This window comes from Notothenia rossii, assembly GCF_949606895.1.
Source record: "Notothenia rossii genome assembly, chromosome: 3".
NCBI classification, from domain to species: domain Eukaryota; kingdom Metazoa; phylum Chordata; class Actinopteri; order Perciformes; family Nototheniidae; genus Notothenia; species Notothenia rossii.
The window spans coordinates 6563086-6577242 of NC_136901.1; the positions used below are offsets into that span (position 1 = coordinate 6563086).

The 14157-nt window shown below is 39.8% G+C and overlaps 1 pseudogene across 1 annotated transcript in view; it reads right to left on the minus strand.

Moving 5' to 3' along the window:
- Positions 1 to 2553: 2553 nt before the first annotated feature.
- The window catches only part of LOC307034603, a 265376-nt pseudogene continuing 253772 nt past the window's right edge, over positions 2554 to 14157 (minus strand). Inside the window, exons 4-5 of the transcript in view lie at positions 3887 to 4120; positions 2554 to 2561 (exon numbers count right to left, since the gene is read on the minus strand). The product of the transcript in view is annotated as an uncharacterized misc_RNA (transcript). The remainder of the gene's footprint in view (positions 2562 to 3886; positions 4121 to 14157) is intronic.

Here is a 14157-nt window from a genome sequence, read left to right on the forward strand (position 1 = left end):
TTACTAAACTGGTTCAGTACGGCTTCTTTCATCTCCGGGAAATCGATAAGATCAGAGCCAAAGTGTCATTTCAGGACGGAGGAAGTTATTCATGCCTTTGTCAAATCCAATTAATTCATTTTTGCTTCTGTACCATCCTTACATCAACTTCGCATGTGTGGTTGTTTTAATAGGTTTTTACAATTTCTTAGCTAGGGGATTTCTTTCTGCTGTTAGGATTGCAGACAAAAACTCAAATAATGAAATGGATTCAGCTAGATAGAAGAACACGATTGATGTAGGGATGTTGGGACGAAAACACTGGGCTTCTGAGAGACCCAAGGTTATTTAAAGGACAACAGTTTTGTCTTCAAATCCAATGCAAAACAGGCGGTATTTGTACTATTTAATAAGATGGTAACTATGTCAAAGTTAAGGTTATGGACAAACTATTGATGCTGCTGAGTCACATGAGAAGCGGTGACTTCCCTCACCTTCCCTCGATTGCCACACCATAAGAGGTCGTGATGATAATGAGCAAAGGAAAACTTGGGTGTCAGCGTAAGACATTTCAAAGACAGGTGGAAATAACATCCCAAAATACTGTTGGAAACAAAACACCTGGTAATGCCAGGTGCCAGACACCCAGCAGCCGGGATGAAGCAGGATATGAGCCAATGACTGGAGGGTATAGTTTAAAGCACTGTGAGAAAATATAAAAAGGTATGTTAGGAATCTAGAAATAATGCAGGGCGGTAAGAATGCACCTATTTCACTGCTTCCGTGTCACATTCATCAGTTCCAGAGCTGACATCTGATTGTTAAATGGTATCTATAAAACAAGCTCTAGTTGAGTGTCCTTGTAAGTCATCCGCTCTGGACAGATCTAAGGAAAGCCTATAATCCGTTCCTAACTCTCAACTAGTTAGCCCCATGAGAACCGTTTAAAGACTGTCCCTTTAATCCTCATATCCCATCATATTCCCACTGCTTGTTATTATGGGGGTTGGTCTGTTGAAGTTTGTTTTGTGTGTCCTTTGTATCTAACCCTTAAGTGCTTAACACCAATTTAAAGAGAACTCACAACTTCACTTCAGCTGCCGACCATTTGATCAAAGTAGTGTGTATATCTAAACCACAGAAAATGTTGATTATTCCGAAACCTGCTCAATGCAATCACCAGCAGACAGACGGATTCAATTAGACTCTTAATGATGCCTCAAACGTGTATTCATTAGGTTATGACAAGTGTTTCTTATTTGACAGAATAACATTTAAGGTTAAATCACATTAGGAATATATTGTTGCCTTATCTGAGCACCACACAACCCCTATATGTTCCACATGCCGCCCGTGGTCCTTGCAGTCAAAAGGCGCTCACAACAAAATGGGAGAGAATGATCAAAAGTCAGTAGCGGCCCTCCTCTGTCAGGGGAGCCCCAGTTTGGCAAGGCGTCCATTTCTCTGTTTTTCTTTTTCTTCGCAACTTGGCTCACATTTTCTTAATCATTTCAAGGTTTCCTCCAGGACTGTGTCACTAATCCGTTGACCCTCCTCTGTATTATTGATTTTCCCTGGCTTTCACCAGGATACTCTCTGTTGACTTGTTCTCCTTTTCCATAGGCTTGGCTGTCTCTCTTTTTTTTCTTCTGATATATTCCCCTGGTCTTCTATTGAATGTGACATAATTGCATTGTGGGTAATCTAATAGAGCACATTGAGTTAATTACAGTTCATTATCACTGCGTTTGTTTTAATTTCGAAACAGTCTTGTAATAACTACCATTTGAATAATAAAGATCAGAGATGAGTAGCTGGTTAGAGTTCATGTCGTGTCTAATAATGCTACAAATTAAACGCTTAAATAAAAGCTGATTTCACTTCAAACTTAATCTTTTCGTATTAAAACCAAATGCCGATCATCTCAAAGTGTATGTTTAAATGTGGCTCTAAGTTTTAGCACATTCAAGTTTCCTCAAAATGCTTCCCGTATACTTTTCTCCTTAATCTCTTCTTATTGGCTTGTTATCTTAATGACTGCATAATGACTTGCTGCTGTAGCTGTGAGTGTGCTAACAACGCTCCTGTACACTACGGCACAATTAATCAATTTTAAAAGTGCATTACATTCTGTTTTAGATGGTTTAAAACGTGTGGGACTTAATAATCTACAGGAATAAAATAATCACATTTCTTCTCATAACTTTTAGTGCAATCTGCTCGGGACAGTTTCTCATCACGCTGGTTAAATGAAGCCAGTTTAAAGGCATTATATCTGGGGGCAGTGAGGCACATCGTTATTTGAATCCGCTTTAGAAACAAGCAGACGTGGCCTAATTGTAGCTCTAGTTCAGAAAAAAAAAAGAACCTATTTCTTCTCTGGCTCGGGGGGGTCTCGTTTCTTGCTGACAAAGGCTGAATTTGTTTTGAAGCAGCGTTTTTGACAATAGCAAACAAACAGAAAAGTGTTGCTGAGAAGCAAAACAAGGCGAGTTCATTGCTTTCATATTACGCTCTGGGCGATGTATCTTCAGTGAGTTGAAAGTTTTGAACACTTTGATGTGAGCTTTTCTACTAAATGCCTAAAAATGGGGAAAAAAAAACACAAGTTGGCATTTTGGTTTGATACACCACTTTAGTCCAGACTACATATTACATTACATGACACGTCACTTGTTAGAGGCTTTTATCCAAAGCAACTTACATACTCCATCCTGTGGGCAATCCCCACAGGAGCAATTTGGGGTGAAGCATGTCTCAGGGACACAACGACATGCTGACTGCAGTGGGGTTTGAACCTGTTGACCCCCTGATCCGAACGCACAACCCACTGCACCACACGCCTCCCCCTCCCACATATATATATATTTATAAAACGGACAAGTCAAATCAAGCAATCTGATTGGTTCTTAGCCGTGATATACTGAGCGTATACCATGGGTAGAATTGTAAGTTACTTTTCACAACAAGTCAGTATCCCTCCGCGTCTACGAAAAACAGTATACCGTTGGGCTGAAAAGCAAACTGCCTGCAGTTGTCGCTTCGCGTCGGGCCGAACCACGCCCCTTAGCTGTGATATAATGAGCATATACCACGGCCTGTCGTGAGCTATTGCTTAAATATATAATGGATTCCAAACAAATGATATACAGATATTTAAGGTCCTCAACAAATTCATCCTTAAGATCCCCTGCATTTTCCTCTAGTGCTAAAATCGAAATGCCTTAAATTCTTATCGAGTGCCATCGAGAGGTATATTTTGTCCAATGAACAAAATAATAAGCAACCATTGTCAGTATTCATATTCACTAACAAATGCAGCTTGGCATATATGGCTGTTGTGTTTGTGGCATGATGATATAATGAAACAAGTTGTTTATAAATTGCAGATACAAGGCCTGCATTAAATCCATTTCCCTTACTCTCACTTCAAAGTAAGGCTTGTTTACTTCCTTCATACCAAGCTCTCTCACACACTCTGCTAGTTTGCCTTGCCTTCCATTGTCCCGAATCTCCATCTCTCCCCCTCTATCATCCCCACACGTTTCTTGTCTTAGTACTAGCTCACACTCTTCTCCTCCCTTCTTCCCTCAGCGCCTCGCTTTCTGTCCCCTCCCTTTCCTCATCCTCCCCCCCCCCCCCCCCCGCCCTTCTTCATTTTGAGACTTGGTGTGTCTCTGATTTCTTTAAATAGCTCTCATCGCCTCCAGCAGGTTGAAGCTGCTCCTGCTAATAAATGACAGCGAACAAATGTGAATGCTGAATCAATGGCATACATACACCAACTCACTCTGGTGCACGCAGACACACACACAACATCAGATCTCAAAAATGGAAGCACTGCTTTTGCCGAATAGTGACATGATGTGACATGTTTTTGCTAAAAAGACATCCATATGGCCCTTACCCAATATAGCTTGGAACTGTGTGTGTGTGTGTGTGTGTGTGTGTGTGTGTGTGTGTGTGTGTGTGTGTGTGTGTGTGTGTGTGTGTGTGTGTGTGTGTGTGTGTGTGTGTGTGTGTGTGTGTGTGTGTGTGTGTGTGTGTGTGTGTGTGTGTGTGTGTGTGTGTGTGTGTGTGTGTGTGTGTGTGTGTGTGTGTGTGTGTGTGTGTGTGTGTGTGTGTGTGTGTGTGTGTGTCTCTGAATTCAGACCTGGCCTAATCCATATTTTACCAAACAATATTCCGTTCTGCTCTTTTCTTATTCACACTCTGTGTAAGTAAGTCCCGATAATAGATTGCAAAGTCCTGGTAATTTCGCACATTACTTCTGAGTCATTGCCTTGCATAATGAATGCTTGCTAATGCATTTTTTGTTAATTCACCACAAAGGATTAAAAGTGCTCTGCTGTTATGAATCACTGCAGAGCGCTGAGTATATTCCTAACATACTGTATGTGCATTTACCCAAAAATAATTTCATGGGAAATGGGCTATTGCAAATTAAATAAGTCTTAATGTAATATTGTTTACATTTCAACAGGAGTTTGCTTTGTCCACACTTAGTGTACAAATATTAGAACAAATTTTCTAAAATTATAATGTTCCAACCCTTAAAGGGGACCTATCGTGCAAAATGCACTTTTGTACGTCTTTTATACATGAATATGTGTCCCCGGTGTTCCAGGGAACTGACCAAGTGTCAGAAAACACAACCCTCCCTCTTTTCCTCCATACCCAAATCTCTTAAAAAGGGGCTGCAAAGGATCTGATACAGACTGATCCAGATTTGAACACTTCTATGACGTCACAGAAGTGGCGCTACGGCTATTTGGCTAACTCCACCAATCAGGAGGAGACAGCCACGGGGATTGTCGTTCGAAAGCGCTGGAGACGCTGTAGTACATATGCCAGGCCTGTAGATGGTGCTGTTCTCACAGAATCAGCCCATGATGCAAAGACAGTGTTCAATTGAGCGAAATGAGGAATGGCTAAAATGCATGATCTGTTTGGTATTTTGAAAAATAAAAAGTATAAATATGCCTTATATAGGTATGGTCCTATATTATTCAAATATAGCATGATAGGTCCACTTTAACTAAATCTGAACCTTCAATACAATAGTCAATTTGGCTATTCACTATACAGGTCCAGTGAGGTCCTCTGTTGAACAACTATATCACTTTCTGGTTTCCTTCTCTTGTTCCCCTCACTCTTGATTTGATACGCTTACAATATAAACCCTGCTTTCTAAAATAATGTAGGATTTTGATGTCAATGTATGTGTCATGTTGACGATAAAGAAGCACTTAGCTTACCCCTTAGAGACCTATATTAGTCCTTTGCTAACCTTCAAGGTCATATATTACATGATGCTATTCAACACAGCAATCCTCACAGAGCAATTCCTGGAAAACAAGATCTAGATGTGACCATCCCCGACGCCACTTGGGATGTCGTTATTGATCGCAGTCCCTCCTCATCTATTTGCATCGGCCACTGATACAGATGGCTACAGTTTGAAAAGGGAATCTGTTTTTATTCGGAGAGAAATTGGCTGAGAAGTCTTCCAGGTCTAAAGCCAGTTTAAACAATGCTATATGGTATTCATATATATTGGTTTATAGTTTGTTAGCAAATAACAAACTAAATATTGAGAGTGTGGTAACGTATAAACATTGTATTTTCTTTATACAGTTCAGTGTAAGGAATAAATCACTATAAAATAAACTAAATTGACGTCTCAGTAGCTCTAGGGTGGCTGCACTGTAGCTGAACGTTGACTTTTTGACCTCACTATGGAGTAGGCGAGCAACAGCTCCAAGGTGTCAATCAATATTACCAAGAAGTCAATCATAAGAAAAATAACTTTTGACCTTGAAGGATCACTGTGAGAAATACACAAGTAGCTCAATCTATCCACGCTATAGACCAATCAATAGTCCCATATCAATGCAACACGGCATCCTAAAATGCAGCACATCGTTTTATTGATCGCTCATTTGTTAGGGTTGGAAAATCTGTACATCTGAAGAAACCAATTGAGAGGTGTTGCAGCTTGGAAATACTGACGCTGAATGCATGGCTGGAGATATGCTTTGATTCTCATGTATGAAAGTGTCTCATTGATTGCAAGACTTAGTGAAAGGACCCTCCATTTGCTTGTCGGGCTACGAGCGCAGATAGCAATTTTTCTGTATAAAATGTCACGCTGACAGTTCCACACATGACCTCAGATCCCAGAGCAGGTGTATGGATACACCATGACGGGGAAATAGAAGGCTTTGCTCCCTATCATCTGTCACCATGAGCACCACCTTCCACATGGACCCCCATAAATCACGGCACACCATTTTAGGAGTGGTCACAAGGAGGTATACTTATGTCAGTCACTTCTATGCAGTACTTTTAGGGTCATAAAAGCCTATAAAGCTTTTTGATTTCAGCAAAAGAGTGTTGCCACAAGGCACCTTTCCAAAAGTAAAACTGTTATTTATGTCAATGCCAGAAGAGCTCTGCTATTTGTATTCTGATTTGGAGGAATTGTTATACTGCATAGTAAAATTATGTAAATTGTCTACAAATGGTTTTGTCACATCCAGGATAGAAGTGATCGGCTGGTAATGCATTTTTAATTAAGTTGCAGTCTATTATCTGAGGCTTTTTTTGCGTTAACTTGGCAGTGACTTTAATCAAATAGCCGACAGCTGTTGACCCAGTGTTGTGGCACTCCGTCTGACAACCACTGACAAATGCTAATTTGTTATGCTTTTTTCATTCCTTCATGCGAACAGTGTCACCTGAAGGCATGATTGACACCGCCGCTTGTCAATCTGTCTGTCAGCAGAGGCGGTGTTTATGATTGAAGTTGTTTCTCTGCTAGTGGCAAGGTTAGAAAAGTATTACATTGAGGCAATCTATAGAGTGGCAAATATTGATTTTGTTTGGTTATTTATGCTCTCCGACAGCAATCAATTCAAAAAGATCATGATGAGAGATAATATGTTCAGTGGCGAGGCCTGGGTTAACATGGGAATACATGAAAACTAAGGGTCATGTTTACTTGACCAGTATCCTTTGATGGCTAATGGCCCCCGCATGACCTGCCATTACATTGTGAATTGACATGTTTTTAATACATTGTTTACAGCTGCTTCATATTTAACAGGAGTGATACAAATGTCTGAGAGGTAAATAATAATGTGAAACTTTTGGCAAAAATCCAAACAACTGTAGTTCAAAAAGTACAAGTTTTCACTTTAAACACGAAAAATGTTGTCAAACCTAAGGATTGATAAAACACAAAAAGCTGATTAGAGTGGGCAATTGGCTAGAGTTGCCATTTGAGGAAGATTTAATAATATATCTGGGAAGTTGAGTTTGTATAGTATATAAATAAAACAGCTTCATAAACACTTTTAGTGATTTACATTTTTTTTTTTTTTTTTTAATTACTACAGTATACAGTAGATGAGAGAAACACATGCATTACTTCCGGGCAAAAATGACGGCTCCGCCCACTTTTGGGGGAAAACAAAGCTGTAATTTGAATGGCGGTCAATTTAAATTCTGAAGTTTTTGCCAATCCGATTAGAAATGTAAGAAAACCGTAGATTTTTGGATCTTCAAAGAGCCCGATTACGATGGCCAGACATGCAAACAATTACATGAAATCATTGGAAATCGGGCTCGATATGTGGTTAAATATAGCAGTAGGCGATCAATGTCCATAGATGAGAGAAGCATCTCCGTCACTTCAGATCGAAAATGACAGCCCCGCCCACTTTTGGGGGAACCAACGCTGTCATTTGAATGGCGATCAAGCCTGAAGCCACGGAGCTCTTCTTTGACTGTCATTGTTTCTTAGAGGAAGTAGAACAACGTAACTCTGGATTTGTTTTATTGTTTGAGGTGCAATAAACGACACAGCAGCTTGTTGGAATGATAAAACTATTATTTTCCGCCTCGCTCATGAGAGTAACAAGTGGCGAAATTACGGCCTCGCCTACTGATTTTAATTTAACCATATATCGAGCCCGATCGTCGATTTCCAATGATTTCATGGAATTGTTTGCCTGACTGGCCATCGTAATCGGGCTCTTTGAAGATCCCAAAATCCACGGTTTTCTTACATTCCTGATCGGATTGGCCAAAACTTCAGAATTTGTATTGACCGCTATTCAAATGACAGCGTTGTTTTCCCCCAAAAGTGGGCGGGGCCGTAATTTTCGCCCGGAAGTGACGTAGGTGTTAATCTCATCTATGGCAAAGGATCACAACAGCGATCATTTTAACCTGTGTAGGTACCATACAGTATCTGCTCGGGGTACCATATCTACTCGGGTGTATTTCCGTCGCTTACCAATGACGTCACGCCCAATGACGTCACGCGTTGTGACAGTGTAAACATAATTATGTAAATAATTGTTTTTGTGACTTTCGTTGCAGTGTCTTAAATGTCGTTTAGGTTAACTTCCTGTTTGAAGTTGTTGCTATGGAAACAACATGATGGAGAAAAAAGTAATATCTTCTACAGTACATATAATAACGGACAAAGTAAAGAATGAAGTGTAGGCTACAGTATGCCTGTTTGAAGTTGTTGCTATGGAAACAACATGACGGAGAAAAAAGTAATATCTTCTACATATAATAAGGGGCAAAGTAAAGAATGAAGTGTAGGCTATGTTTAAATGTTCGGAATTTGACGGTGTATGATGGCCCTCTTGAGTTGCCGTACAATATGACGGATCTGACGGAAATACACCCGAGCAGATACGGTACCTACACCTGCATCTTAATTGAACAGTATTGGTCACGTTGCAATGCGTCGGTGTAAAATAAAAATAAAGAAAGACTATAAGCTCTGTCTGACGGCAAACACCATGTTAGGTAATTCAACGTTAAGGATTACCTGTCATAGGAGAGGATATTTACAGAGCAGCAGTCAGTCAGCCGTCACGTCAGTCACGGTAACCTAGATGTATAGCTTATGTTGAACATGATTCATTGAGTGTGTCTACTGTTCATAGCTCCAATGCATTGTAGTGAGTGACACTGATGAACTGAAAAACCATAAGAGTATCCCGTATGCAAGCAACTCCACGTCCATTCTGATAAATGAATCACTGATCTGCTTGTTACATAGATTTTCATTAATACAATATTAAGCCATACACTTCATTAACAGCTAATCCACGGAGCACTTTATTAATATTTAGATGATGATAATATATTATATCACCAGTAATGTACACTATATAAAATATGCACACATGGCAGATGTTTTATGCCTTTTTTAAGCGAATGTATTAATAGAAAAGTACATGGCATCAGCACAATTCCACTTGTAATTTGTTAAGTATTCTGCTGGCTCTAGGCATTATAAAAAATGTATTTGAGTGAAAATAATTAACCGGGTAGCCAACATTCCTTTTTGCTTTCTAATATGTAAACATAGGAAGTAAATACACACTTGATGTAAATGATGACATACACACAGTGAACTGCGTAGTAAAGAGTGCACAAGTCATTTTTAGATGCAGCCGGACCAGATGCATCACTGGCTCTCTGCTGTGCTTTATGGCCATAAGCATAATTTTTTACAGCATGCAAGCATTTTCCTTTTGCTGTGAAATTATTCCCTGCAGATTGCTTCTAATTTAGAGCCACTATATCTGGCTACATAAATCCACACGAAACCCACTTAGATTCTTAAAGAGTTGAGTAAAACTTTTTCATGTAAGCATTTTACTTTCCTTCCACAGCAATACATAACTTAAACAAGTGTATCATTGAGTGCAACAAATATAAACGCATGCAAGGCTCATATTTAGTTCATAGTAAACGCTGTCAGTCATTGGCTAGCACATCAAAAACATAATGAAACATGTTTATGACACTAAACGGATTCCCTACCAATCAGAACCGTGTGGGAAGTGTAATCTAATAAGTGTGCTCGGCTGTCATAGAGCAACTTTGGTCATTTCCAGTCTTGTTTTCAAGCATACTCAGAAGTCAGTTTGCCTCTTTGTGTTTAGCTGAACTGGTTTCCACTGACCACACTATTTCCAATCCTAATACATCTCGAGCCGATGGTACCGGCAAATAATTGCACTTCCATTTAATTAGGCTTAACCCTGTGCAGTGATTACTCACCATCAGGTGCCATTAGTTTTAGAAGTGTGATGCTGCAATTACATAGGGTTATGAAGTAAGCGTTACAGCAGAGCCTCGGCTTCAAACGCATCTCATTGTCTGTTTGACTTTGAATGTGTACTCGTCTCAGGATGTCAACCGTACCTGACACCGACACGGGCTGACAGCAAATCTAGAAAGATGAATGTTTGCTCACAGTAACAATACAAAAACAAAACATGTCACATTCATTTTGGTTGCTGCGCTTCTCCTGCTTGTTTGAAACACTCGCGTCAGGACTAAATTGAGAAATCTCCCTGAATGCAAATCAACTCGGCTGGTTTGGCTCTTATGTTCATTGTTGCACCCCAAATATGACAACTGTCTCGTGTGAACAATCACAGTTGAATTGTTATTAAAGCAATAAGGACAAATATGAAGTTAATTCTTGAATAACGACAAAAGAAAGATTGAACAGCAGTTTTGGGACTCGTTCAGTTGCAGTCTGCATGTTGGAAATTGGAAAGATATATCACTGTAGCCACTTGAGTTGAAACAGTTTTTAATCAGAATATCATCACTTAAAGCAGCACTTCCTGGAAGTTGCTGATTTTTATGAGACGAGGAGATGCAATTAGCCGTTTAGTTTTCTCTCTACGCCGATCATCAATTAAATGAAGCAACGTTTACAATTCAGCATGTAGGAAACATTATGCACAATATTTAGCTTTCTTTCTGTGCCCACATTTTGTCCTTCAGGCAAAACTTACAGTCCTGCAGGCGACATTCTCCAGAACCCTTGAAAGGCTTTAGCATAGTTGAAAGCACCCGCGATGATTGAAATGCAAAATGGAAGTGGTTGCTAGTCCAGATAAGAGGTTCTTATTCATGTCAGTTAGAAATATGGAGATATATTTTCTAATGCAAATCATACCACAAAATCTACAAACACATTTATTATGGTAACTGCAAACTTGTTATTGTTGCTAATGGCACACTTTTTGTCAAACAAGAACGGCAATATTGGACAACTCTGCATAATCTAATTAAACTTTCAAGCATGATTTAACTTTTGAAATGCACATTTCAGAATAGGCTCAACTGGAGATAATTGGAGACATATTTGTTTAGTCAATCCACCCAATTTTGCCTCACCCTGATCTGCAATTGAAGGAAATGATCTTGTCAAAAAGGAAATCCAACTAAATATGGTCCAGAAGCCACAGATGTTTAGTTGCACTAGTTGCACGTGTGTCAGTGGAAACATTACAACATATGAAAGTGAAATTCTGTGTTAGACGTTTCATTTTGGAGAAATGGAAAGTGAATCCTATTTTCTTTTGTATCGTTGTAGGAAGATTTTTAGAGGGTATATTGTTCTTTGAAGTGCAATGTCTCACAGATGATGGAAAAAGTTGATGGCCCTGTTTGAAAAGCAATACTTCTTTTCAAAGAAACAACCATGGATCAAGCAGTGGAGTGAGCTTGTGAAGCATGGTATCAAAAGCAAATAATTCAACCCTGCTCGCTAGGCTTTAAGATATATTCCATTAAGGCACGTTGATATAGCTCCATGAATTGATTTTGCAAGAAACTTAGCTTGTGACTTTAAGTGCCATTAAGGAGAACTTCTAGCTGTAAGGACACATTGTGTATGCTTGTTGACTTTCCTTGTCAAACAGAAGGACCCTATTATGCTCAATTTCGAAAAAAAAATGATAATCTTCTCTTCTGGAGCAACATTTCTAGACTCAATACATCAAATCAAATCTGAAAAAGGCCTCTTGATCACTGCCTCATGTTTCCAACCGCCATTTGCTCTCAATGAGTCCATACAGAGAAGCCATAATCCTCACAGCCATCCGAGGAGGCCGTCTCATCGTAGGTGATTAGAGCACTGGAGGGCTTTTGTCATCATTTCAGTCTTTTCCAAATTAGTGGCCCGACTCTAAATATGCAATTCTATAAAGTGACTACTGATGTTTCGTCCGTGTAGCAAATGTAACTCATTAACTGTTCTCAGATTGAGGCAGGGGAAATAAAAGTCGCCACAAATGACGCCATCTCGGACTTCAGTCCTCAGTGAAAGAAATGAAAATAATATATCAATTCTTAAATTATTCTAAGGCTGTTTTTGTAGGAAGGAATCAGTTTAGGGAAGAAAGATGCTGCTATGGAAAAAAGGTTTATTGAATTGAATCTAGGATGCTCATTTCCATTCATTTGTTAAAGTTTAAAGTGCCCAGATGTTTAGGGAAAGAATCAAGCAAACAAACAAGGATATTTTATAAGTGTCAAATTGAATATATGCCATTTTCTTTTATCTTTCAGCTGTGGCAGCCAAGACAATTCTTCCAGAATTACTCAGACTTAATGCACTGTTTCCTTGGCTACTTTACAACAAGAGCGTTATAAGTGTGGGGAGTGGAAAGGTGAAGTTAAAAAATAAAATAAATAAAAACACCAGTCAACACATAATCTGCTGCGCTTGCACGGAGACAGTCGTTGAATAAAATATGCAATTAAACAGACTGGAAAAACCACCGCGAGAGAGAATGCAAACGTGTTGAAGTGTGAAAGCTGGAAACATACACAATACTTGTTACACTACAGACGATTCGAAAGTGGAACATTGTTTGAGTTTAGTTTGTAAAATACATGTTTGTTACTGGGAGGGGAAAGATATGTATATTGACGAAATTGTAGATCTGATTATAGAGAACGCACTGGAGCAAACGTGGTTACAGAGATCAGAAAGAGCAAGCAGGGCAAAGCCATTCATCCACTCCCTCTCCGCCTGCACTACAGAGTCTGGATCAATACATCGCAGAGCTGCACCAGGCAAAACTAATTGTGGAGGTGGAGGTCGGGCAGTTCGTCTATTCTTTAAAGTGCTTTCAAATGTACAGTGAGCTTTTTCCGTGGAGCTGGGAGACCCCTCCGAAAACACAATGTGCCGACAGACTGTTTGATTGCCTATCTGCTGTGTCAGTTAAAAATGAAAAGGGTAGTTCAGGCGTTGAAGCCAAAATGATTTAGAAGTTATTTGACTCTTTTACATCAGGTGGCGGCTCAGTGGTTAGCTCTGTCACCTCGCAGGACCCCGGCTCATTGGCGGGCGCTTTCTGTGGGGATCTGGATTGCTCTCCCTGGAGTCATTTCTCCGTTTCAAAGTCAGATTGATTGGAAACTGTGGGGGGAAAAAATGTGAGTGTCTGGGATGAATTCCTCCTAATGTATGATGGAGACGACTCAAGCCCCTGTTCCAGCGAGGATTTATACGGAAAAAGTGCCAGTATGTATCCGGATGATGTGACCTCTGCTATCAAATACAGCTTTGTCCACATACCGATAGGAGAACATCTAAAGACAAATTTGATAATTAGACCCTCCAGAAAAACGCGATTCTGCGATCGCAGAATTTACCGCATAATCAGCAAAATGGCGCAGATTTTTAAAAGGCCACATAATCCCCGCATTTTTCCACATAAAGTTGAGAAGAAAAAAAAGTTAACTCGTCTTGATGTGACGTCATCAGCTCGCGCATCACAGAATGTAAACAACACTGTATAGAGTGAACGTGTGAAGCTCACACGATAGATAAAACACCAAGATGAACAAATCTAATCCATCTCATTTACCGACGAACATTTCTACTAAAGACCGGGCAAAAAGTGGGGGGAAACTATTCTGCACCCCGTGCAACTGTGTGTTGGAGCATAAGAGAAAATCGACGGTTACGACCCACTTTGATTCATTCAAACATTTGAAAATGCTTTCTGCTGCTGCGGACAAGAAAGCCATTCAACTCCCGTTCACCGAGGCATCAACCTCCAAACCCCTTTCGAGGGCTACAAGAAACGAAGTGAGTAGCCTACAAGATTGAAGCTGGTCAGATAACGAACGAGTAAATGAAAACAGAATGAGGCGGAGAAGTGTGTGTGTGTGTGTGGGGAGGGGGGGGGGGTGTGTGTGTGAGATTAAAATAGCCCAATTGCTTTTACAATAAATAAACATTGAATGTGTTTAATTGAATAGTAAAGGGGTTTAACGTTAGTGGCAGGTTGTGTGTGAGAGAGAATAATTAAGACAGCTCAATATTTA